The sequence below is a fragment of the Alosa alosa genome, chromosome 16 (assembly GCF_017589495.1).
Source record: "Alosa alosa isolate M-15738 ecotype Scorff River chromosome 16, AALO_Geno_1.1, whole genome shotgun sequence".
Lineage (NCBI taxonomy): Eukaryota > Metazoa > Chordata > Actinopteri > Clupeiformes > Clupeidae > Alosa > Alosa alosa.
This window is the reverse complement of record NC_063204.1, coordinates 25277982-25305347: the sequence shown is the minus strand read 5'-3', so window position 1 is coordinate 25305347 and position 27366 is coordinate 25277982. Positions and strand designations below refer to the sequence as shown.

Genomic DNA, 27366 nt, shown 5'->3' with positions numbered 1-27366 from the left:
AGCATGTGTACAATATGCCATCAAAATCAATTTGAAGATGCAGAACAGAACTAGTTTCCCATAAAATCTTGCAGTTTTGAAAAATAGACACAGAGTTTTCAAAACGTGTGTAAACAACTGTAAAAAACTGTATTGTAAATGAACAAGCATTCTGTGTTGTCATACCACACTACTGTACATGCATTCTGACTTTCGCATGACCTTTAACACCATATGGCTTTCATGAGCAAATTTGATTCAATACACTCCTGTTTTAGGAGTGGATGGGCGGATGCCTGCTGTTGGTTGTGTGTGGAGTGTGGGCTAATGTGTGTTTGCTATGCTAGGCTGCATTTATCAGGTAAGGTGGAGTGCTGTATTTGCTATGCAAGGCACTGGCTGGTGCCCTGACTCTTTCTGGAATTAGCAGTCAGGATCCATGAGAGGCTAGTGGCCTGCTTTGCTCGTTAGCAGGTAGGGCGCAGCCCATCCGCTTCTGATGCAAAGGCATGCCTGGGGTTTTGGCCGCTTGGTGTGAAAATGTAATGAAACATCAGGAATCAGAGAGCCCTGAGAGGGATGAGCTGCCATCACCAACTGATTGGAGCAGCGTGATCGAGAATTTAAAGATCACATGACCCACAATGTTCCACTGCGGGGGAGAGAGCAAGAGAGAAAGAGAGAGAGGCCAGGTTTGATCCAGACCTTATTCAGATGTACCTAGTGCATGTGTGTGTGTGTTTGTGTGTGTGTGCTTGCGTGTGAGTGTGTGTGTGTGTGTGTGCTTGCGTGTGAGTATGTGTGTGTGTGTGTGTGTGTGTGTGTGTGTGTGTTTGTGCTTGCGTGTGAGTGTGTGTGTGTGTGTGCTTGCATGTGTGTGTGTGTGTGTGTGTGTGTGTGTGTGTGTGTGTGTGTGTGTGTGTGTGTGTGTGTGCTTGCGTGTGAGTGTGTGTGTGTAACTGAATTGCTAGTTATCCTCTGTTTTCGGCCAGTGGCCCAACTATTTTATATTATTCCACTGCTTGGTTGAATTTCCCATTGTCCTACGTAATTTAGAACGATCATTAACCGTATGTTATCTGCACACCTATGAAGAAGATCCATTTTGTGGGCCGTATCACACTTGTATATTAATTCGCCGAACTCGTTGTGAAGTTTAAATGAACTGTCACGTTGCATCCGAGCTGTAAAATGCAGACGTTCAGAACATGGCAACATTGTAGCATATGACGGAGGTGGCTTTTAGCTAGATGGATGACAGCAGGCTAAGTAAAATAGCGATGTTTCCAAGCTAAAGTTAATCAGAATCTTGGGATATGCCCGCTTGACAACGGGAGAGATAGAACTAACGACTGGCCTTTGGCCGTAGCAACCATCCATTTAGAACTAGTAACGGCAGTTTGTCCTGCAAGTTAAGAAATTAGTTGATATGTGTTGGAAGAAAGTAGTTCTACAAACAAGACAAGTTGTAGCGATTAAAACGTTTAAATTGTAACAGGAAATGAACACAACAGAAGTGGCAACAGTGGAATAAGCGGGATAATGGACTCCACGGTGGTCTGTTCACAGAAATGAATGCACTTACGAGGTTTAAACTCTGCTTCGCGTCGGGGCCGTTTTACAACCTCGACCGTGCATTAACTTCTGTGAACAGACCACCGTGTCGTCCATTATCCCTTACAAAGCCATCAGTCATCCGTCAACCTGAACGTTTGTCTACAAGCTCCTGTAAGTAAAGATGGTGGGCGTGGTAAGGGTGTCCAGAGGGTTTACACACACACATACATACACACACACACACATACACACACGCACACACACACACACACACACACACACACACACACACACACACACACACACACACACACACACACACACACACACACATAATAGCATAGCTGTTTATTGCCAGGCAGAACAGGAGGGGGAAGTTTTCAAGGTCTGAATGATTAAAACTGGAGCAAACCCTCAGTGACACATTATTACCCATGGTCCCCGGCATGATGCAGTGCTGGTCACAGATTGTACATATTGATTTCACGGCTCATTACACCACCTGTTTAAGGACGCCATTGTTCTTCCTCCTCACACTACCCGGGCTCATGAGTGGCCAGGTATCATTCCAAGCAGAGCCAGACAAAGGAGAGGAAAAACAACAGGGACATTAATGTGGCCAGTGTCATGGACACCCAACCACACACCCACAGGCAGCATCCTTGACCAGTTGCAAACTCTGAAACATTCAGTAACAGTATGTGTCTAATGCCTGCCTTAGCCAATAATGTTAGTCAAATTGTACTTTACTGTCAATGGGAAATCAGAATGCAGCACTTACAAGAATAAAGACCACTTAAATGGCCAATATAGATACTAGAAGACAAAAAGGTAGACCATGTGCTTTATCATTGTACCTGTGGGAGCAAAGTGCTCACAGCACCATGATTATGGGTTTGATGCTCTTGCAGGATGCATGCATATGGATGGATCTTAAGCTGTGCAATGTAATGTGAGGTGCTTTGGATAAAAACTATCTACTGACCATAATACTGTAAACATCTTAAAGCAGAAGTAAGGAGTTTTGGCCTAAAACTGTTCAAATGACTAGTGGGAACAGCATGTGTACAATATGCCATCAAAATCAATTTGAAGATGCAGAACAGAACTAGTTTCCCATAAAATCTTGCAAGCAAGTTGTCAATATGGCAAGTTGTGAATGTCCACCTTTGCTCTAAATATGGTTACATAAAGGGATACGGTTGCAATAAGATTGATTTCTAACTTGGGAATCTTACAGTATACTGTATCAATGATGCATGTACAAGAGTTTCATTTTTTAGTTGATGAAGATCTTGTCAGTCACAACTGACTCTAACCCATCACAAGGAGGCAGAGGGAACACAAGAGAAGAGCCTCCACATCAAAAGCAATGAACATCACAGACCATCTCTCATGAATGCTTCATGCCATTGTCAGAGACGGGCGCTTTTCATCCACACGTTTCATGTGCCCTTAACATGCACTCTGACTTGAAATGAGAGACTCTCAGACCATATTTCTCATCCAAGTTCAAGTCCTCATTCCGGCTCAGTCCAAAAATAAAGGACACAACGAAAGGTCAAGGAATAATGTGCACACTGAAACGGCATGCCAAACGTAGCCTTGTTCTTTGGGTTGCAGTTACTGGATTGTAAATGAAAAACTGGCATGACAGATTTGTGTGGCTTGTAGGAAACTACCGAAGGAGCAAGAACAACCTAAAAGAAAACCTCTTTCATTCATTTCTAGGGCTGCAACCAGGGTAGGAATTTTACGGCGGCCATGGCCGTCGTTGCCCCTTTGCGTTGGCCGTGATGCCCCTTTGAAAATCAGAGGTTTACAGGCCACTGTGGCCTTGGTGCCCCCTTCTTTCAATATTCTGGTTTGCATCCGACTATAATAATAATAATAATAAGCTATAGCACCTTATACACAGAATGCAGCTCAAAGTGCTTTACATTTGGAGCATGTACAGTAACACAATAATAGTCAGTCAGTCATTATCAAAATAATAGCGTATTTTATTAGCCTATGGCCTATCAAAATAATCTTAGCATTCACAGCGCAAATTAACTTAACGCAGTGGAGAAAGTGACAGCGCACGGCAAGAAAGAAAGTGCTTCTAAATTCCCCCATTCTTCTCAGTTGAACTACTCGCGAAGTAACCTACTCATCATACAGACATCACAAGTATCACATCACAGCTTTTTCTCAGCTTTTAAACTATGTTAGCCGATAATTGCTGTGGTGAACGGTTCGCAAGACAAGTAAATAATATTGTAGCGTCGGCGCAAAAAGACAGTGTTAGCGTTCTCCCGTGAAAGGCATGCTGGGATACGAGAGCGAACATTTGGGGGGTTTATGTCGTTATTTTCTTAAGTTATAAGTGTAAAGTTAGTGTCTTTAGTGTAACATGTTTCCCTTTTAGTTTTCCCTCATGTGTGATCCTTTTTGTGTGGGGGGCTGCGACCTCCCCTGTTGGTGTAGTGCAGGGGTGGGCAAACTTTTTGGCTCAAGGGCCACATTGGGTTTTGAAAATTGGCCGGTGGGCCGCACAACAACCCCCCACGCCACACACATAAAAAAAATATTTTTTTTATAGCCTATAATTTAGTATGAAAAGTATTTGTTTTAAAATATTAATTGCTTAAAAATACTGCTAATTTTATGCTGTTTAACAAATGTATAAATTGTGCACTGTCGCTTTAAGACTTTAAGAGTTAACTTAGTTTAACATGATGTTTTGACATTGACATTGTAAACGTTATCTAAGGAGAGTGAAAAGCAGTTTGCAGTAGAGCTAACCAACGTCGTCTCTATCGCAGGAAAAAAATAGCGAGCAGCCTAAACTATAACTAAATGAAATGCTCGGCGGGCCGCAGTTTGCCCACCCCTGGTGTAGTGTGTGTGTCTTCTTGACCTGCCCTGTGTGCATTGTGTTCTGTGTCTGTGTCCCTGCCCTCGTTCTCAGCCAATAAAGCTTGCACTGAACAACTCTTGGCGTCCTGAAACCTTCAAACGTTACAAAATGATTAAATTGAATAATACATTCTGCGACTATCTCCCTACCCATTCATCTCGGTGGAATACAAACCCTTTGTTTAACACATGACAAACCGTATATCAAAATAAACATCAGACCTTACCGAACACAAAGCTGTAAAGCAGTCCCACGTACAGTTAGCCGTTCCAGAGTAATCCGGTTTTGAATTTGCAGAAAATTTCGACATGCATGTCTCCAAATTTGGGCTTTAAGTTTCACAATGTGTTTACATTTTTCTACATGATTTCATGTTTTATGTCAGGAAACAGTGAGGAATGTATTTTGCAAAGCCCAATATTATGTCCTCAAATGCCTTGTTTTGTCCATACATCAAATATATTTAGTTTACTGAAAAAGAAGAGTAAGAAAATATTAAACGGTTACACTTTACTTGACAGTATCGACATAAGAGTGACATGACACTGTCATGAACATGTCATAAACAAGTCATAAACGTTTATGACATAACGCTTCTGTTATGAAGTGACATTCGGTTTTTGTCATAACAAGTTAGTGTTAGGATTAGGATTAGAGTTAGGATTAGGGTTAGGGTTAGAGGTTAGGGTTAGGGTTCATATGTCATGACAGTGTCATGTGTTCATGACAGTGTCATGTCACTCTTATGTTGATACTGTCAAGTAAAGTGTTACCTATTAAACTTTAAGAAGCTACAATCTGAGAATTTTGGGGTATTTTCCTTAAAAATGGCACAAATCTCTTGCCAAAATAGATGGCGATTAATTGAATAGTTGACAAGACAACTAATTAAATAATCAATTAATTGTTGCACCCCTACATTTCCATCAAAAAACTCGTTTGTATTCATTGAGTCACAGTTACATAGATATTTAGCATTTTGTGTTTTTTGTTTTTACGTGTGTGTGTGTGTATGTCTGCGCGCACATGTGTATGTGTGAGTGCATAAGTGATGGAACCCCCCTCCCCAGGAATGCAGGGATGCCTATCCACCTGATGGCCCAGCAGGTACTCATGTTCACCAGCCCACTCCAGAGAGAAGACCTGCTATATGCACAAACCTCCAGCTGGAACACAGAACCCTAACTGCTCTCTCCAGAGATGAAACCTGGTACATGCAAGAACCGCCTGCCTAAACACACCCAGCACACTGAGGGCAAACCTGCTACACGCACAAATGTCTCATATGCTAAAACTCCAGCTAATGCTCAAATGCTCACAGCCAGTCCTGGTCTATTCACACATTAAAACCTATTCATTAAGACAAAAAAATAAAAGAAAAAAATGGCATTATTTTACTCAATGTTAAAAAACATGGCTTTTACTCAATGTCCACATCTCCCTCGCCAAAACATTTATTGAAATTCCAGTGTCAAGAAACTTGTGTGCTCAAAAAGCTTGTAAAGGACATACAGTAAGTTCATAACTATTCATGCCATCATCATCTCTCAACAGGGCAGGGCCCAGTCCCTATGCTCATCCTTATACATGAGTCACTTTTTGACCTCTCCCCATCTCTCCCTTTTTCCATCTCTCTCTCTCTCTCTCTCTCTCTCTCTGTCTCTCTGTCATACAGACAGACACACATACACTTCATCTCTTTCTCTCTTTCTGATGTTCTGCACACTATCAAGCACAGCAGCAAAAGCAGGCTTGCTTTTAAGCCTGTTATTAAGAAGAGAGAGGAAAAAAAAGGCAAATCACTTAAAAGAATTAATGAAACGATTCCACGCTAACAGTGGGCATCACACGAACACCACACGAACACCCCAGCCTGCTTGTAAAGGAGGGTGGTGGCAGCTGGGGTTGGGAGGGTGGTGGTGGTGATGGTGGGGATAGGGTAGGGAGTAATCCGATCTACCAAGCTGGAGCATGTGCCATATTGACAAAAGGCCGCTGTGCTGGCCCCACGCTGGGTCTGTTTACCAACCCACAGTGTCTCTTTTCTTAGGGGCCTCCCGAGCCGCACAGGGGAATCCCTGCCATATGACAGGCAGGAAGCAGACAGCGGTAACACACACACACACACACACACACACACACAAATGGGAGGAAAAAGCTTTACTTTAGGAGCACCAGCGAGGGAGTATGGACTGAAAGAAAAGTGTGAAATAAGGGTGAAATTGGCATCACAGACACACAAAGAAATGTAAGGATTTCTATCAGACACACAAAGAAATGTAAGGATTTCTATCAGACACACAAAGAAATGTAAGGATTTATATCAGACACACAAAGAAATGTAAGGATTTCTAAACAAGATTCAAAGAAATGCAAAGGATTAAAGAAGTGTGAGGGGTTAGGGTTTTAGTGGGGGGATTTAGGGAAGTCAGGAAACAAATGGACTAGGAGTGTGACAAAGCCTTGATAGATGGTGACAAAGCCCTGGCTGAAGGATGTAGGCTATTCTAGCGGGAGACTGTAGGGATGCCGAGTAGCCTACCTGTCCACACACACACACACACCTCATCGTCATCCTCCGCTCAGCCCGATAACCTGCACTTCTACACTGGGCCAATCCACAGTGGCCTGAACAGAAAATAGCCCATAAAAAGAACGGAAAATAAAGCAAAGGATAGGAAATACCAAAAGGAATGAAGGGAAACACATGCATCATGCGTCATGTGTTCATGAAGTGATATTACAAGTCATGACGTACTGAATGCAATGCATTGTAGTATGAGTTAAGAAATAAGGTAATCATAAAAATAAGTAATCATAAAAATGAAGTACTATCACCATTATATAATATTATCGCCATTGTCACCAATTATATATGATTAGGATACAAACACTGAAGTTTTGGGCTATTTACTTAACAGATTATAACATGTTCAAAGATGGCTAACAACTCTAATGAATGCAAATGTGATGCATGAATATGTCATTAGGTTTTGGAAATCATCATTCATACAGTGGATAATCTTCAACAATACTTTTGCACTTCTTTTCAAACGAATAGAATCGAGTTTGTAAAATTCACTTTTCCCCAAAATGTGAAATTTAGAAGTAATTACCAACATGCAAAGAGAGGGAGAGGGGGAAACAGAGAGAGAGAAATGTTTGATCATCTCTGATCACCAAGGTCTCAGTTCTGTTGTTTGATCTCGGTTATTTTTTTGCTTTTTTTGTTGTTGTTTTTTACTGGTGAACTGGAACAGACTATTTTTCTTCCATGGCACTATGATTTATCCCTATTTGTTTCGCAGCGCAAACTCACAACTGGGAAATAAAAGGCCCCACTCTACTCTCTCCACACTGCTGCCCTGCTCTCTGTGTTTACTGCAGAGCTTGGCCAAGCAGCGCGAGAGGGAGGCACGTTATAAACCACTGCACATACATACTATAAAAGAATCACAAACACTTCACGAATACGCAATAAAGACCATAAACCAAAAGTAGTCCCTGACGTATGGTATAAATCAGTTTCATTTACGCTGTAACACAAACACATTCCTGAGGACAAGTATTCATGAGAAGAGCACCTACCAGAACTCCCACAAATCTTCTCCATACTCTCTTGTCAAACCTTAATTGATATGCTGTGACAATATGGAGCAGGGTTACATTAGATTAGAGGCTAAAGAAGCCTTTGCATTGACTGTTATATTTAAATGTACCGATGCATTCTTTTTACTGAGACATTATAATGTGGCTATATTAATGCAAAAAAAGAGGGAGTCGTCAGAATCAAGTTGTGTAGCAGGCAACATGCTAGTAACACTGAGTCTGTTATTTCCCCTGAGTCTTCCACACGTACTTAGTCTGAACAGTGTGGTAAACACAATGTGTCTGAGACCCAGAGGCAAGATTTCTAGCTGTTACAGTATACAGTGTAAAATAAATCACTGCTGTGACAGTCAGATGGCGAGTCGGAATCATCCAGTTTATACTGTATGTGACAGGACGAGAGAGAGAGAGACAGAGAGAGAGAGAGAGAGAGAGAGACAGATAGAGAGATGTGTGGGTGGCTGTGGTGCTTCGGTGCAACTGCTGATATGAACAAAGTTTAGCAATGTGAATTCAATTCTACACTTGCATAACTTTTTCACTTTTTAAACTTTGAACATCTTTTTCAATAATAACAACTTTTCACGTGTCCTTTTTCTTCATATACCCAGTGTCCCAGAGAGGCCGGATACATTTGCAAGTCATGAAAAATAATAAAGGTTGTCAAGCTTGACATTCAAACAGCAGAATATCAATAAACCTGACAGAGAAAGAACAATCCACCTGATTCAGAATGAGACACAATGAAGCGCCCTGGGGAGAGCCTTCTGTTAAGAAAGTAGCCTGTGATGATTCATCTCTCAAACTGCTGAAAGCTGAATATATACTGTATGTATTGGACAGTTGGACTAAATAGATCAAATATGACACGTCATAATATTCCAGGCAAGTTACTTTGGGTAATGACTACCTTGTATCCTAAACCAATATCTTTACAAGGCAGGGGCAAGATGACTAAGTAAGGGATAGGAGTTGCTCTTGTTTTGTTGTACTACCCTAAAACAGTGATATTAAATCTGACCAGATCTATTAAAAAACCAAGCACTTTGAAGCAAGTATTTTACATGGCCAATGTATGTACAGACATATGACATAGTTAAAGGTATCTTATTTCTACATATTAACTACAACAAAAGCCATAGAGTGCAGTACAGCAATACATCACAGAAAGTGCACCCAAAACCATGTGTACAGTATGAATACTGTATAAATTAACCTTTTCCAGGTACAGATGCATGGTGCATGTACAGTACATGCATCTAAAGAAACTGTCCTGATGCTTTTAAATGAGCTCCCTTTGTCCCGTGAAAACTGCATTACTCACTTAAATAAGCCAAGAAGCATGCTGAAATCTGTGTGACAGTCTCACCCTGTGAAGAGCCATCCTTCATGTAGACATGAATTATCACATTAATCACGCATCAATCCCTATGATAAGATGCGGCTAAAAGTAACATGTTTCACAGAGGAAGACAGTCCAAAGTCTCCTCTTACACGACAGTGTGAAACAAAAACAAACAAAAAAACGTTTCAAAACAGATGTTCTGGTGTGTCTGAATAATGTCCTGATCATTTGTTCTTCATGTGAAATGGCCTTAAAGTGGGCTGCTTCTTTTTTCAGTTCTCGCTTTCTGTGCCTGTCTGAATCTAGGACCCGTGCAATTGTTATATTTCCCTAAGCACTGAACTGAGCCCATTTTGTTAGGGAAGCCACGACACTGACAAACGACTCCTGGCAGTTCCTATTTGGTGAAAATATATGGGAGGCAGATCATGGGCCTGGGTCATTTAAAGACTGGACAGACCACTAATCCCTGTCTTCAGAGGGGGTCCAAAAGAGACAGAACAACAGAAAGAGGAAAGCAGAGAAAGAGAGAGAGAAATAAAAATAGCGAGAAAGAGAGAGGGATGGAGGGAGAGAGAGAGAAAGGCAGAGGAGGAGACCGAGATGTAGATGTAGAGAATGAATCACATAAAAGAGGTAAAGACACTCCGTTGGTCGCAAGAAAATCACTAGGGTTGACAACACAGAACAAACAAACAAAGAACAAACAAACAAACAAAAAACACAAACACACACACAAACAGGTGACCCTAACCAAAAAAAGGTATACTTAAAAGTTAATTTTATCGAAGTGCAGTTGAAGTATAATTCACAAGTTTACTTTAGGTAGTAAGTTTTTTAGTATACATGTACTTGTGGTACACTTTTGTGTAGTCAAAGATGTGTGCATGCATGGATTCATAAAAAACAACAACAATAACAAAAGTAAAGATAAAACTGTAAATATATATTTAGTGTTTCACACTTTTATAGACACTGTGGCTACCTTGGGTTGGCAAGTGTGCTTCCAAAATCTGTATCCTGAGCTTTATCTCAGACAATACAGTTACAACACAGTTTCAGGAATTCAACTTAAAGCACAGCTTGATCAGGACCAGCATATAGACCCCCAGTGCATTGTGTATGCTAAATAATGTACAGCACTTCAGCGTACGCTTTCTTTGAACCTCAGAGATGTTATAAAGATCACTCTCGTGACTCAGAAACAACTACATCATTACCTCTGCCGAGCAAAATCCCAAAGAAGGAAAATGTTACCGGCAATGCTGGAGGCACTGTCAGAGAGAATCTCAGGATGTCTGCAAACAATCCCTGGGCCTACCGTGCTGAAACATGCCGTTACAAATAATGAACAAGATCGAGATCGCCGGGTTAATAATGTCAGCCTTTTACATGCCTTGTGTGTTCATTAGCGGCGGGTTTCGCTGGCAAGGGCCAAGGACAAGGGGCTAGGCCGGCCAGGGGGAGAAGGAGAGAGGCACTGGACGGCAAGGTGAGCCCGTCGCCCCAGAGGGGAGCAATCTGTGGAGTGACCATCTGAAATGGATTTTTCACAGCTCCATGTGCGCGCGGAGATGAAGCCAAATGTGCCTCACCCCCAGAGGAAAGGAGGGAGGGAGAGAGGGAGGGAGGCGGGATAGTTGAAGGAGAAAATGAAGAAAGGTGAGAGAAAGAGACAGAGTGAGAGGAAGATAGAAGAGAGAAAAAGAGAGAGAGAGAAAGGGAGAGGTAGTGTGAGAGAGGGACTCAGAGAGGGGGGAGGGAGGAGAGAGGGGGATATAAGAGAAAGAGACAGAGGAATAAAGAGGAAGATAGAGAGAAATTGAGGGAGAAAAAGAGAGAGAGAACATGAGAGAGGTAGAGGGGAGAGAAAGAGAGGAAGGTGATGGATGAGTTGCTCTGAAAATATAACTCCACTCCAAACTGGAGAAGAGAAGAAGACAGAAAACACTAGCAAGAAAGAGAGAAAGCGAGATTGAGAGAGAGAAAGAGAGAGAGAGAGAAAGAGAGAGAAAGAGACAGTGGAAAGAGAAAGCTTGCCCTCTCAGCTCACTGGGGATTAGCATGCATTGCCACACACATAAATGTACGCACACTCTCTCTCTCTCTCACACACACACACACTTACACACAAACACAAAATTAGAGTACAGCACTGTAAAGGGATAATCTATGTGCCACACGTCACCTGAACATTTTACGTCTCTTTTTACCGGTGCCATTGGAGCCGGCAGAGCCACAGCCCGACGATTTAAGGGCCTCCTTTACAAGAGTGCCGGACACACAGAGCTTTCTTTAGTGCGCCTAATGCAACCAATTAGAGCTGAAACCGAGGTGGCGTTAAAGCACAAAAGCCCCACTCCCGTCACTGCAGCTCCACGCTGTCACCACCCTCAGCACGCGTCAGCAATGGCGTCCAACGGGGAATTAAATGAGGAGTGTGTGTGTGTGTGGGGGGGGTGTTGAGGGCAGGAGAGGGAGGGAGTCAGCAAGGCGTCTGTCATGAGGAAAATGGCTGACACACTGTCGATAAAGAGCAACCCCTGTGGTTAAGACTGAGGCCCCCGCTATATCTGTGCAGGGCAGCAATCACAGAGGTGCATTCATTATCTGCGCAGCCAGAGGAAGTAAAAAGAGCTGAGTCATCGGCGGACTTATCTAGCTGTCGGGCCAGAGATTAGGGAAGAGGCTGAGTCGTCTCTCCGTTGCCATTCCGGAACAGAAAGAAATGTGAAAGAAGGAAAAAGAAAATGTAGCAGGAGGCATTCTAGGAGGGGGACAAATGCTAAACTAGACACTAACCGTTTTTCTGCTCTTAGAATAGCCTGAGAGGAATGTGTGTACCTGTAGCTGTGAGTCACTTTGTTTGGTAGTGTGTCTGAATGTGGGTTTGTATGTGTTGTGTGTGTGCACTTGTGCGTGAGTCACTTTGTTTGGTAGTGTGTCTGAATGTGGGTTTGTATGTGTTGTGTGTGTGCACTTGTGCGTGAGTCACTTTGTTTGTTAGTATGTGTTAGTGGGTTTGTGCATGTTGTTGTGTGTGTGTTATGTGTGTACACTGTGCTTATGAATGTGTGTGCATATGTGTCTTTGTGTGTATGTGCGTCTGTATGTGTGTGTGTGTATGCGTTTATAAAGAAAGTGTTTTTGCCAATGTTTTTCCCCACTAAACTTGTGTGTTGCGCTGTTGTGAGCAGGTGATGTGGTATGAAGCCTAGTGCTGGAAGACACCTGCTCCAATTACTACCTATTGGCACAATGAAATATGCTAAAATGGCCCGAAATGCCCTTAAATAGCATCCTCCGTGTGAAAAGGGGCCAATTTGTCGTCCTTTCCGTGACCGTGAAGACAGGACACCTCATTACAAGGTCCAAGAATGTGGGTCGCCAATGTTAAATGGGAGGGGGGCAGCAACAAGACAGAGCTTAGTAAGGGCACGCAACTCCAAAGGCTTCACAAAAGATGTCCCAACTCAATGGACTGCCACACACACCAGAATACCGACGCCTTCCCCTTGCACTTAATTAACTGTGCTCCACAACATCTCAATACACACCAAACCACATTGGCTCATAACTGCATGTCTCTCTTTCTTTCCGTAGAGGCACTCCAATTCCATGTCGCCTGTCTAACACATACACACACACACACACACACACACACACACACATCCAGGCACACAGTAACATACACACACACACACACACACACAGTCTATGTGTGAGACGCAGACAGTCTGAAGATGACCAAGAGAAATTTGGGCAGGCTTGGGAGAAAGAAAACAACATGGGCCACATCTGAGCCAGACGCAGGCCAAATCTGGGGCCAAACACGGCCCAAAGTCGTCCGTCGTCAGGGTAATCTGAGGCTGTGTAGGCATCTTGATAAACCCACCAAGTCTCTGTGGGTGGAGTGTACAAAGCCGAGACAAGAGGCACGCCAGTTATTTATTGATGAAGTCAATGCTAAATATTCATTGAGCGAGTGTGCATCTCTCTCTCTGTCTTTCCCCCGGCAGCATAGGGATTGGCTGCTCCCCTACCTCCCACTCGGTCAGAAAACACACTCGCTGAACGGAGAGAAGATGGCTGTGCTCACACCAGAAGAAACGTGAGATAAACCACTTAGGAGCTATCCTTGAATAACTGCATTTACGCAGTCAGGCTTCTCAGGGAGATAGATTATTATGTTATGATGATTTAAATTTAAACTAGATGTACCGCAGAGCGGTACAAAATATGACCGCCGCCCAGTCCAGCACATTTTTTCCACAAAAATAAATCACGCTGAAAGGCCTATATGATTCTAACTGTCTCACTAAATTGCATTATCCACACTCAATTCTCACTGGTATCTGCTAGACAACAAGTACCAAAACATGATTAGTTCATAGATTTCACATGTAAAATTCATTTTATACAACCCCACCCCCATCTTGCCTGTTCATAATTCTGAGAAATTCTTGAATTGTGTGCATGTGTGCGTGTACATGTTTATGTTTATGTGTGTGGGTATGGGTGTGTGTGTGTGTGTGTGTGTGTGTGTGTGTGTGTGTGTGTGTGTGTGTGTGCTTGTGTGTTTGCCTGCATATGTGTGTTTGTGCATGTGCATCCATGCATACATATGTCTACTGTGTGAGTATGTGTCATACGTATAATTACTGTGAATGTATGTGCGTGCGTGTGTATCTGTTTATGCACATGTGTGCACATGGAATGGGTTAACATGACCCCTGGAGGCAAACGTACAGAAAAAATTGGTCATCCTAGGCCCTACGGTGGGGTTACATGCCCACCAAGTTTCGTGTACCCCGGTCTTTCAGTGTCCCGGGAATCCTTGTTGGTGTACGGTCACTAAATGTACACAAATTATTTTATTGTTAGGCCCCCCATGAACGAAAGTTCACAAAACTTGGCAACACTTTCAATTTCGTGCAGTTTTGACCATGTCAGCCAGAGATATTGTGATGAAAACACCTAATTTTTTGCTTTTTAATTTTTAACTAGGTGGCGCTATACATGACATAAGTGGTAATGGGATGGGTTGACATGCCCCCTTAAGACCAACATACATAAAAAAAAATTGGACCTCCTAGGCCCCTACGGTTCTCGAGATATTCACAGAAAACTGTCTCCGCCACCTACAGGCCAGTTGGTGTATAGTAACATAAATGAATTTATTGTGTGGCCCCCATGAACGAATTCCACGAAACTTGGTGCATTCAGAGGGTGTCATAATGATCCTACACTTCCAATTTCTTGCAGTTTTGACTATGTTAGGTCACAGATACCTGCGATTACAACACCTCATTTTACTTTTTGTGTTTAACTAGGTGGCGCTATACATGAAATGAGTGGTTATGGAATGGGTTGACATGGTCCTCCTAAACCTTACGGTTCTCGAGATATTCACAGAAAACTGTGTCTGCCCTACCCTCCTTTCGGGGTGCAGTCCAGCGGGGGCTACAGATCAAAACAAAAACGATGGTTCCATGTTATCTATATGGGGTTACATGCCCACCAAGTTTCTACCCCCGGCCTTTCAGTGTCCCGAATCCTTGGACGGAAATTTGACATGCGAAAAAGAAAAAAAAAAAAAAAATCTGACTAAACCTATATGCCGCCGCATGCGCCGGGCGGTCATAATTATAGGGATTGAATCATATGATGAGTGTAATGTCAATTACAGAGAACTGACATTCAAATATATTAGTTACAGTAATTACTATTATAGTAATTTACCATAAAATCATGCAATTTTCTTAAGAGTGTAAGAGAGCTACAATTATGTGCTGAAATAAACCATTTGAATATGAATGTCTAAACATCCTACATCTGCTGGGTCTAGACCAGATCTAGATTCAGATTCAAATCCATACCAGGACCAGATTCACTCTGAATCAGGTGCAGATCCATTCCATATTAGGATTAGATCCACTCCGTGGCAGGCTGCTATCTATGCAACACCAGGCCGGAATGCATAATTACTATGCAGGATTACTCTTGAAGATTGAGTGGGCTGCCAGCTAATCCCTTTTGATGATTAATGTGAAATTGTCTGCTTCTTCTTTCTTGTGACAATTTGAGCCCATAATAAGAAAAGGCTGTTCAGACAGTGGTTGATTCAAGCATGGGCATATGGCTCTGATGCGGCTCTGAGCTGGCCCAGGGCTGGCACGGGCTCCCTGGGCTGCTGCCCTATAACTCATCCCTGCGTGTGAGGAATGACCAGCATCTAGATGAGATTTCAGAATGAATCAATGGTCTGTTCATGAGAGACTTAATCGATTCCTTCACCCCTCATAGAGGCTGAGGGGGAAAGAAGGGATAAGTGTAGGAATGGAGGAATAGAAAGATGGAGGGATGGAGAGAGAGAAGGGAGAGAGGGAGGTGCCTTCCCCCATCACTCTCAGACAACATTCAATCATCCATTCAGACGCTTTCTATTTTTGAGGAGGGCAATCTAGGATGGGCCAATATAATAAGGAAGGAAATAAGTATGGATATAATTAATTATCTTAATACTGGCGTTATCATAATCGTACATTCTATATTACATAATTGTATTTCATTATCAGTGGTTTAGGATAAAAACGTCTACTAAACACATAAACTTAAAGAGGTTTGACAAATTACTATGATGCTTGGAAATGAGCCATTTTAGGGACATGCACTGCTTACTAATTAAATGACTAGTTGATACTGCCCAAGAGTTTCACTGTGTAACATGTGTAACTGTCTATGTGGAAAATAATTAATTTCCACTTAAACATAAGTCATAAAATACCAGAATGTAAAGGAGAGAATGCTTACAGACAGACAAACCCCACTGGAAATACCGTATGACATCCGTGGTGGAGGTTTTGAAACATTTGAAAGGGATATTCAATTCCAGTCCGTTTCAAAAATGGAGTAATATGGACTGGTTTAGTAATAGTATTACTATAAGTGGCCAACATCACCTCAAGATTTAACTCAGAAGTAAATAGAGAATATAATGAGAAGCATTTACATTCTGATAGGGACATTCAGTCCTCATCAGAAACCCTATACTATCTCAGCAGTAAACATCAGATCTGCATACATTAAGCAGTCTTTCCCAACATGGTGGTCTTCAAGGACATGGGGAAGTGTGTATGTGTGTGTGTGTGTGGGGGGTTGCTGCACATGTGTGGGAGATAACAAGCTGTTCATAATTGGATGCCTGACATATAGAACATACATCTGTGCTCATCACTTGCCAGAGAATGGAAAACACACACACACATATGTGCACTTGTGCACAGCAATATGCACGTACACACAAACAGAGAGAGAAAGAGAGAGAGAGAGAGAGATAGAGAGAGAGCGGGAAAAGAGCAAGAATAGAGAGATATGGAAGGGGAGCAGAGAGAGCAAGACAGAAAGAAAAGAGAAAAAGAGAAGAGAGAAGAGGGAGATACAGGGTTGTTGCAAACAGGCGGGGAACATGCTTGTATTCGGGGGAAGGGTGTGTGTGTGTGTGTGTGTTTGTGTCTGTACGTGTGTGTGTGTGTGTGTGTGTGTGTGTGTGTTTATTATCTGCCCCAGTACCTGCGAGATGTTCCAGTCATCACTGTGTCTAACATGTTTGACACCAAAACCTATTATCAGGTGCAAGACAGCTGGCCCACCGTCACAGACCACACACACCCCATAACAAACATGCACACATTTACATACACAGTACGGTGACAAGAACAGCCCTAACTGTTATAACATGCTGCAGTCTTCAGGTCACTTCATGAAATGGAGAATGGAGGGTGATTGGCATTTAGCTGCTGAAAACAACCCTCTATCATACACCCATGTTCCCTCCCTCTCTTTTTTCTATCACTGTATCAATTTATCTCTCCTCTTGCTTTCGCGCTCTCTCTTTCTCTGTCTTATCCTTCTCTTCTCTCATTCCCTTTTCCTTTAACATCACTCTATCAATCCATCTCTCTCTTATTTCCCTTTATCTCTGTCAGTCTTTCTCTCTCATTCTTCCTTCTCACCACCCCCTGACCCAATCTATTTCTCGTAAGTTTAAATTCACACACAAATTTGCTTAATCATGACCATTTAGGTACAATCATGACCATTTAGGTACAATCTTCGCAAAAGACAAAGAACAATAGAACTACACACTAATGTGGGATGTCACAGTGATCACCATCATGCTGTGGGATCCACGACTGGATCTTTCCTTTCCTCACTATCCTCCTCTTTTTCTCTCCCTCTTCCCTTTCCTCACTATCCTCCTCTTTTTCTCTCCCTCTTCCCTTTGTCTCACCATCTTCTCCCCATCTATCGCCTCCATGCAACATCTGCCAGAGCACGCAGAGCCGCAGTCTCTCTCTCTCTCTCTCACACACACACACACACACACTCTCTTTCTCTCTCTCTCACACACACACACACACTCTCTCTCTCTCTCTCTCTCTCTCTCTCTCTCTCTCTCTCTCTCTCACACACACACACACACACAAACACACACACACACACACACTGTTGGCAGCACCTGTGGTGAAGCTCTCTGTTCTTACTGGGTTGCCATGGGGAGGGGGTAAGCCAGAGCAGCATGTGTGTGTGTGTGTGTGTGTGTGTGTGTATGTGTGTGTGTGTGTGTGTGTGTGTGTGTGTGTGTGTGTGTGAAAGAGAGAGAGAGAGAGAGACTGTGTGAAGGCCTGCTGGGCTTCCGGGGGCGAGATCGTTAAACTCCAAAGGACAAAGTGATTAGAGGCACCTGGGCTTTTTGTCTTTCCCCGCCTCATTGTGCTCAGCATCGGCTGGGGGAGCGGCCTTCTACCTTCACTCGACCCTCACATTATTCTACATGTGTGTGTGTGTGTGTGTGTGTGTGCATATGTGTGAGTATTTGTGTGTTTACATGTATATGTGTTGGTGTGTTGTGGAGTGTGGGGTGTGTGGGTGGGGTGTGTGTGTGTGTGTGTGTGTGTGTATTGTATGTATGTGTGTGTTACAACAGCAGACAGCACACAAAACATAACACAGACGCAGAATATTCAAAGTCGTGCACGAAAGAACACAACAGGCCGTCAATGTGCCATTATCAGCTGTCATGCTTGTAATGTCGTAGCTGTTCATGTTCCATTTGACCATTCTGAGCTCAAAAGAACAGTGAAAGCCCCAGGTTTCACGTCAAGTCATGGTGGCTCAGAGCTTTTGTCTTGTTCCATGCTTCTGGTTAAGAATAAATGTGTGAGTTCTTTGTGCTGTGGAAACCAGCAATAGTCTGCTGGTGGGGCGACCAAAAGAGCTTCAAGTTCAACTTTATATGCTTGCCATCTAGTGGCAAGCCCGCTATTTAGCAAAGCTGCGTCTATATAGACATCCTCTGTCTTGAGACTACTGGGATCAGATATTAGTGTTTTCAGTGGCTCACCTGATAGAGCAAAGTGCTATCAACTCTAGATAAGAGGCTGAAATACTAAATGTATGTGTAAGTGTATGTGTATGTGTCCAATTGATCCACACTAATATACTGTATATGTAAATATTTACAGTATTTACTCTTGGGACAAAATGTAATAAATACATGTGTGTGTGTGTGCGTGTATGCGCGCGCGTGTGTGTGCGTGCGTTTATCTTTATTACATTTAGGGATGTAACGATTACCGGTATAATGGTAAACCGCGATAAAAATGTTGACGATAACAATTACCGTTTTCATTTCAAATATCATGATTATCACGGTTGATTACCACGGTGTGGAAACTGTGTGTTTAATCCTTCCCAGCTTCATCCGAGCCTGCTTTTCACATAGAGTAGGCCTGGTACAATGGAACAAAACTGGTACCCTACTGATTCTGTTGTCTAACTGATGGATTTAACTGTGGCACAAAGCCAATTAAACATGACCAAGGAAAAAGTTAATTGGACAACACACAATGCCACGGTAACATTATGCTATGAATTAAGAATGCTCAGCTCAGCCAGGTTAGTTTGTGCAGTGAGGATGTAGGCCTGCACCAGAATAAAGGAATCTTTTTACCCTCCCTCCCTCAGCACCCCCTCTATAAGCCCACGTGAAAATGAGTTCCAGCTTCCCTGGTTAAATGATGCACTTTTGATAAGGTTTTGCCTATATTTTGTAATATAGTAAATGCTGTCACACCATTTGAAACTATTTTAGCTTGTGTAGGCTTATTAGTGCTTTCTGAACATATTGAACACACTTTTAAAAGTACCGCGATAATACAGGAAACCGTGATAATTTTGGTCACTATAACCGTGAGGTTACATTTTCATACCGTTACATACCTAATTACATTACATGATATATAATGTATGTTTAATATATATATAATATATATATATATATATATATATATACATACACAAACCGTATACTACATCTATATTCAGGTAATACAGATACAATGTGTATAGCCATCAACAACAACTACTCTTTTAGGAGTCATTAGGGCTTCCCCTTCCTTGGCAGCTGATTATGGTGATGCTCAGAGCAAGCACAGAGCCAGATCCGTGCCACACACATTCATGAGTTTAAAACCATCTGGGGTTATGGGTTCTCAACAGTGATTCACAGAGCTGGCAACTGCAAATGAAAACATATTTCCAAATGCATATGAAGTCATTTGCTTGAAAGCAGGGAAATGTGTTTAGTCACTCTCTGCTGGCACATAAAAGCCTGCGGAATCAAGTGGTTATCGCTCAAGCAAGTCAAGCCAATGTGTCAAACATGATGACTCAGAATATACTTTCAACATCGCAACAACACTCACTCACTACAGTTCACCAGCACAGACTGCCTTATCGTCCCATCTCTACAGATGTGCTATCAAGAGTAATTAGGGAGACATGATCATCCTGCACCACCCAACACCCATATTCCAACCTGCTTTAAACACACACATTGTATGTTTCCACTGAGCTGAATGATGCACACACAGCATGAGATCATGGCTGTGTTTACTGAATGTCACAGACTGCTGTTAAGTCAGGCTGAGGGAAATGAAGGCTTAATAGAGGAGTGAGAAAAAGCTAATTGAAACTTTTACCAACCTGTACCGATGTCAGTAGGTGATGCACATGTGTTTGTGTGTTTGTGTGTGTGTGTGTGTGTGTGTGAGTGTGTGTGTGTGTGTGTGTGTGTGTGTGTGTGTGTGTGTGTGTGTTGCACTGTGTGACTTTATTATTCAAGTGGCTTCTGGGCACTGAGTGTCTAGTTAGCTGTAGTGGGGCTTAATTTAAGCATGAGATCTCAATTGTATAAATCTCACCATCTCGCTAACTATCAAAATATCCAACCCCCTATAGTTATGTGCAGCAGATGTGTGGGGCCAGCGTTCATGAGTTTTTAAAAGGCTGACATCATCACACTAACAGTCAACAAGGACCTCATTACTGTGTAACTTCAGCTAAATAGTCCATAAACACTTGCAAAACCAAACAATCAGCACAAAATGCATATCAAGCGTGCCACACATTCTGCTTAGTGCAGGTTTTGCCCGTTGTATTTAAGGGGCTTGAGCCGGCGAGCGCGCCACCCCGCGAGACATAAAGATGATTTATCGCGGCTCACACTGCTCGGGGTGTCTGCCAAAAGAAGGGCAGAGAGGGGGTGCCAGGCGGAAACAAAACAAAGTAGCCATCACAGCAGCGGGGGCTAGCCCTTGTTCCCCACACAGCGGTCCTGTCTAATCCATCCCACCACTGTCATACTGCGAAACACCCAGTGGGAGCCTGAGAGGAGAGCAGACTGGATATTCATAAGACAACACTACTCTCCTCCAGGTTCTTCTTGCTCTTTTTCTTACCCGATTCCAAGTTGTAGCCTTGAAGTATTGTCCTGGGAGTTGTGCTGATGTAGGCATATAATGCCATGCAAGTGTGACGCTAAGGAGAACAGTGGGTTATGAACACTGCAGTGTGACTGGAAGAGCAAAGTGCTAACAACGGTATGATTGTCAAGGTGCTAATACAGTCACAAAACAGACCAAAAACCTTGCATCTACTGTTAATCTGTTAGTCACTTTTTAGATGTAGGCATCTGATGAGTGAGTGAGTGAGTGAGTGAGTTTAGTGAGTGAGGCCATCCTTAAAAATATTTTTGTTTGCAGTAACAGCCAAAACAATTAAAAATGGAGTGGTAGGTAGGTCAATATTTTTTTTTCAAGATTCAAAGTAAAAAAAGTTCAATTTTGGTCATGGTGATTACGAGGAATGAATTTACACAAATGTGCATATTGTGAGTGAACTGAATGGGTCTTCAACCCGTGAATGAAACCTGAAGGTTATATAGACCAGCCTTTCTCAAACTTCTTTGACCTGAGGCCCGGTCATGGCAATGGGTCATAGGGCTCATCTATGAATGAAATAGCTCTTGAATATTGAAATTTGACTATACAATACTCAATGCTATACAGTGTATTTACAGTCTCTGCTCTGTTTCTAAGGAAGTTCCAAAAACAACGTCATTCTATTAAGTTCGTTAAATAAATAAATAGCCTTCCAACAGGTTGAAGCTCGATTAGTTTCAGTTTCCTGGCACCATTGAATGAATGCTCATACCACCACTTAATTGTATGTTTAATGACATCGATAGCAAAACGCCTTTTTTCGGCCGATCCGCGGTTCTTAATCAACTGATCAGATGAAGCACCGGGCCTAATTTCCCTCCACGAATCCGCGGACCAGCAGTCTCCATGATGCGGACCCATATTTTGAGAAATGCTGAATAGACCACAACCAATTTCAATACCGACCACGACAGACTAGGGGAGATGAGAAAAGATCTGGCCACAGTTCTTCCAGAACTTCGGCCAAGTTTGTGTGAATGAAAAACAGGCCATAAAGACCAATGGTGTATAGGGTGTTTTTTTAAGTGAGCCACGTTTGCATGTAGGCAATTTATATTCACAATACTTGGGCCTACTAAAATAAATATTTTATTGCATTTGTATTGGTTGTTTAGAAAAAACAATCGGTCAACATACAACGGCAAGTCGGTTGGGAAAAGGGGAAAAAGGGGAAAAAAAATTAATATTTGTGTAAATTGACAGGGTCGGGTCGGTTACGCAAACAAAATATTTTAAGGATGGCCTGATGAAAAGTACAGCCAAAATGAGTGAAACCAAAGTCCTTAACTCACTCATCCTGGCACCTTATGCCAGTATGCTGCAAGCCCCGTGGTAACCGTCCTGAGTTTGACTGTCTGCCAATCTAGCATCAGCACTGACAGATGCAGAAAAAAGACCTTTTTGGCAAACAACATACAGTGTGTATACATACATAAATACAGCCAAAATGACAAACCAGTCCACTCTCCATGGATTGATTGCCAGAGAAAAGTAGAGGGCAGAAAACTTTTTCTGACAGAAATAAAATCCATAGTTCATAGAGTTTATGGAGTTCTGTCTCTTACTTGGTTGTACAACTCTTCAAAAAGTATTATATATATAATTCTCAAGATTTGCTAACAAACTGACATAAATTGGGTAGAGATGTAAGTTAATAGAGCTTCATAGTTAAATAGTCACTGTTTCAAGAGAATGCCACAGCCAAAGACAGATAGTGGTACAGTACATGAAAGCTGGAATCAAAGCACGTCAGAACAGCCGATTCCTGAAGAAAGCCCTGCAAGGATTACAGAAATCACGTCAAGATCAAAGCCAGACTGGAATCCGATCACTGCCCGTTTGTAAGGATGTCTCTCCAGCACGATCACATTTGCATCGGGGTGTGATATGGTAAACACACACATCACGCTACACCACCCCCACCCCACCCCACCCCTCCTCTCCTGGCTGTGGGTAAGCAGGGCAAAATGACTTCATTTCTCATTGTTGGGGTGGAGAAAAAGGGAAAGTCGTGTTCCCTACACTGTAAGATGTGGCACAGATGCCCTCAGAATCCATCCCAGAGAGTCGGCTTCAAAAACAACGCCGTGCGGGATAGCCATTTCCATATCATCAATATGTATTGATGCCCCTGCCTTCCATCTCTCTCTTGCTGACAAACATGCTGACAGTATATCCTCTCTATGAGCTACACGCAGTTTCTACGGCAATCCTGCAATGGAGTCCTCCATTGTCATCACCTACATTTTACAACCTGAACACCGACATCCCCCTCCAAAAAAAAACAAGAGCATGAAGTAAGTAGTAGAAAAGAGTGGCTTCCTGCATCTTTGAGAGGTGATGTTATTTCCTTGTGATGGTCTAGAGAGAATGGGTAACCCAGAGGCTGTATACATTACCATTTTGATAGAGCTGACGATGATGATGATGATGATAGTGATGATGATGTGGGGGGTACCAGTGGTGATGATGATTATGATGATGCTAGTGGTCCGCTAATGATGGTTGTCCTCCCCTAGCCAATACAATGGCAAACCTATCAGTGGACACAGGGGAACCAACCTTTCTCTCCCTCTTCCTCCTGTCTCTCCCCATCTCTCACACACACTCTATCTCTCTCTGTTTTTACAGTCTTTCTCTCCATCTCTCTCCTCCACCCTCTCTCTTTCTCTCTGGAGGCAGACTGAGATGAGGCGAAGGCAGGGCAGCACTTTAGACATCATCAGCCCTCCACCCCCCTTGCCTAAAGAGATTCTCCAGGGCAGCATCCACATGTCTCAATGATGGTGCCACAGCGTCTGAGCCGCTCGGCTGTGTAAAAGCCTCCGCAGTCCTCTCTCACACCGTCACAGTGAGAGCGGACTCCAAGTTCTCGCTGTTGAACGTTGAGCGCTTGGTTCAAGTCTGTATTTGTTGACCTGGGGAGGTGAGGCAGAAGTGAACTCCAAAGGAATGGAAATTTCATTTAAAGGCCAACTTCATCTTTTCTCTCTCTCTCTCTCTCTCTCGCTCTGTCTCTCTCTGTGGCATGCATGTGTGACCCAACACACAAAAACATCAGGGCGTTCCTCCGCTACGCCCAAGGTGACCAGAGCACGCTGGGCCATTTCAGCAGGCCATTTTGAATGGTGGCCATTCATGTGCATACCAAGGATAACTGCAATATTTGTCTCCATCAGGGCTATGTAAGAGTGCACTCACCTCCCTTTACAGAAAGGATATTACCCTTAAGAATATCCCAGCCAATTTATGTAACCGCACAGGATGTGTACTTGAAAGACTCACAAGAGCGCACAAAGGTTGATCGTGCATGCCAGTATTATTAAGTACTGTAAATCTTCTACGCCCACTATTGAATAGTGGTTTCTGTCAAAACTAATCTGAAGAGTGTATTTAAAGGCCACGACTGCAGCCACCTGTTCATCCCTCATCTGATCCATTTGCCAACAAGTAATAAGGCCTTCAGATACTCCATGTCTTGGACAATGATCCAATTAGAAGTCCCTGATTGCTCATTATCATAGCATTAAGAACCATTGATTAGCACAGATTGTAGCTGGCAGATACTGTAGGCACCCCCATACTGTCAGTGCTTTATTAATGGATATCAGAGAGATGTTCATATATGGCTACTGAAATAATGGTAGGACTTCATGTTGAGATGGTAAAAATGTGCTGCTTGACATTTACTATACTATACTTATACTATACTGTCTACTAGACACTGCATAGCCTACTATCATTTTTAAATCTCCCAGCTGAATGGACTATATTGTTGAACATTTGTACTGATGTTCTGAGGAGCAGACGAGGATGTTACACTCTCTAATACTATAGCAAAAATTGCAGTTTTGATACACAGTAGGCCTGCAATGTAGGATTTTTTTTCGTAAGGGAGATGTTTTAACAGACAAACTATAAACCATTAAATATCTAGAGGGGGCTGAGACAGCTTTCATTCACCCTGTAATGAGCCATTTAACCATCAAAGTGATTACAAAGCTGATGACATAAACATAAAACAGCATTAAAAAAACAAGTTTCATGGGAATGAACATGTTCCATGGGAATGTGTTTAAATGTCCACTGAAATGTATGCAAATGCCCTATGCATAAGCAAAGCATTTGTAATTAGAGCTGAACATTGCAATCTCAAAAGTTCTTTGTATCCTGCAATGTAGTAGTATGTTTTGTTGGTTTGCCACACACTGATCTGATTCCATGATTTTATAGAGGGTAGCTGTTTTCTCTCTCTCTCTCTCTCTCTCTCTCTCTCTCTCTCTCTCTCTCTCTCTCTCTGTGTGTGTGCAATCCCATTTTAACATCAAACATTTTACTGTCTTTTTGGTAGATCTCTGGCATAGATCAAACAACAAAAGAGCAGTCAGGTGATGGAGAGAGAAGGGAGATCAACAGAAGGAGGTGCAGAACATTTGCTTAATGATACATTACCTGCAACCTCACACTTAAACGTGTATGTACCTAATTCAATAATAAATAATTTGGGTACTGTATATATATATAAAAAAATCCTCAGCTAACCTTTACATTTACATCCGGTCCAGCCGGGCTAAGCCTAGGTTGTCCTGAAAGTCTAGAAACGCCCCTCCAGGCCTTTCTGTTGTGTTGCTGGGGCATTCTGCAGCTCTGGAATGCAGTCGTATTAATCACACCCAGAGAGGGAGCCAGGGCCGGGCTAGCACAGCGCAGCGCAGCGCTCTCCACAGCAGTGCTGGATCAGCTGTCTGCGTTTTTTAATGCCTTGGTTATTAAAGCCAGTGCCTGCCGACATTTTAAAACTCCCTAATATATTTATAAAAGAGCACCGAGAGAGAGAGAGAGAGAGAGAGAGAGAGAGAGAGAGAGGGGGTAAGCGAACCATTGGGACTCAGCTTTGAAAAAACCTAAATCTGTGTGAGAAATTGGAGACACAGAAGATGTGAAATGCATCTCTAAAAGGTGCTGACATAAGGCTTCGTATCCATTGATCATGTAATCTCTATTTCCAGGCACCGTGGAGCCAGAGTGGTTTTGTGTGCTACATGATGTGATTAAGGTCCAGCCAAACAGAGCCACTCAGAAATGGATAAATCTCAATCTTCATGGCTTCATAGTTCCATAGCTGCCCCTTCTTAATTCACATTCCAGCACAGTTCAGTTCTATGAGTAATTGGTACAACTTTATTTGGATGGTCCATAATGGGCAGTCAATAATATATTAGGAGTCCTAATATTCAACTAATATTCAATTTAGCCTTGAGTGATTTGAGTCCCTATCCCTAACATCACTATCAAAAGTCAGTTTGTACTCAGTCAATGGAGAGCTCAATTTGACCATTCTCAGAGTATCTAGATTGTAGATTATAATTGCAGGGCCATCAAAGTTAACTGAGACTGAATATCATTTCTTCTCACTTTGTGAGGCGTACAGGTCTTGCTTTCGAGGCCGAGCTCTTATCATTAGCCTATGTCCTTGGTAAGACCCTCCGCTCAATAATCTGGGCCATCCGAAATTTCACCAGGCTCTATTCTGGACACAACTAGGGCACTGACATACCAAGCCATGAAGTGCACCGTTTGTCTTCTCTTCACCTCCCTTAAGACATTAATTTGAATATCCCAAATTCAGCAAGACTGCTCCTTTCATCAGCCCTTCTTTTTATGTCTCAATCAGCCCTGAACTGGGGGCTGTAGGTCCTAAGCCATGTTATTTACTGCACTTATTTTACTGAGCTCTTTGACAAGGTTGTGCAAAAACATAATCCGACTACTTAAAAACATAACCTAAATACTATTATAATTGCCTTATGTATTCTTGGCCTATTACTTTAATGTTTCATCCAGCAGCTTGGGCTGCTACTTCACTTAATTCACCAACAGTATGTTGTCTATTTTATTTTTTCCTAAAAACAACTGCCCACACTTCTCTGAAATGTAGCTGTACAAAAGTTCAAGTAACACTTCACATTTACTTGCAGGCATATTGCCATATTTCATCAAAGAGACCTGCAGAAGGTCACAGGAAAGCTACATGAAAAGCTATGTATGCCCAATAAGAACTGGGGAGAGCTAGCAATCTGCTGTACAAGTATGACCAGATGTGGATATTAATGAGAATATCACATTTT

The 27366-nt window shown here is 42.5% G+C and overlaps 1 protein-coding gene across 4 annotated transcripts in view; it reads right to left on the bottom strand.

The window, feature by feature from the left end:
- ctnnd2a (catenin (cadherin-associated protein), delta 2a) overlaps positions 1-27366 on the bottom strand; it is a 287423-nt gene that overhangs the window by 232805 nt on the left and 27252 nt on the right. The gene's annotated exons all lie outside the window — the stretch shown is intronic.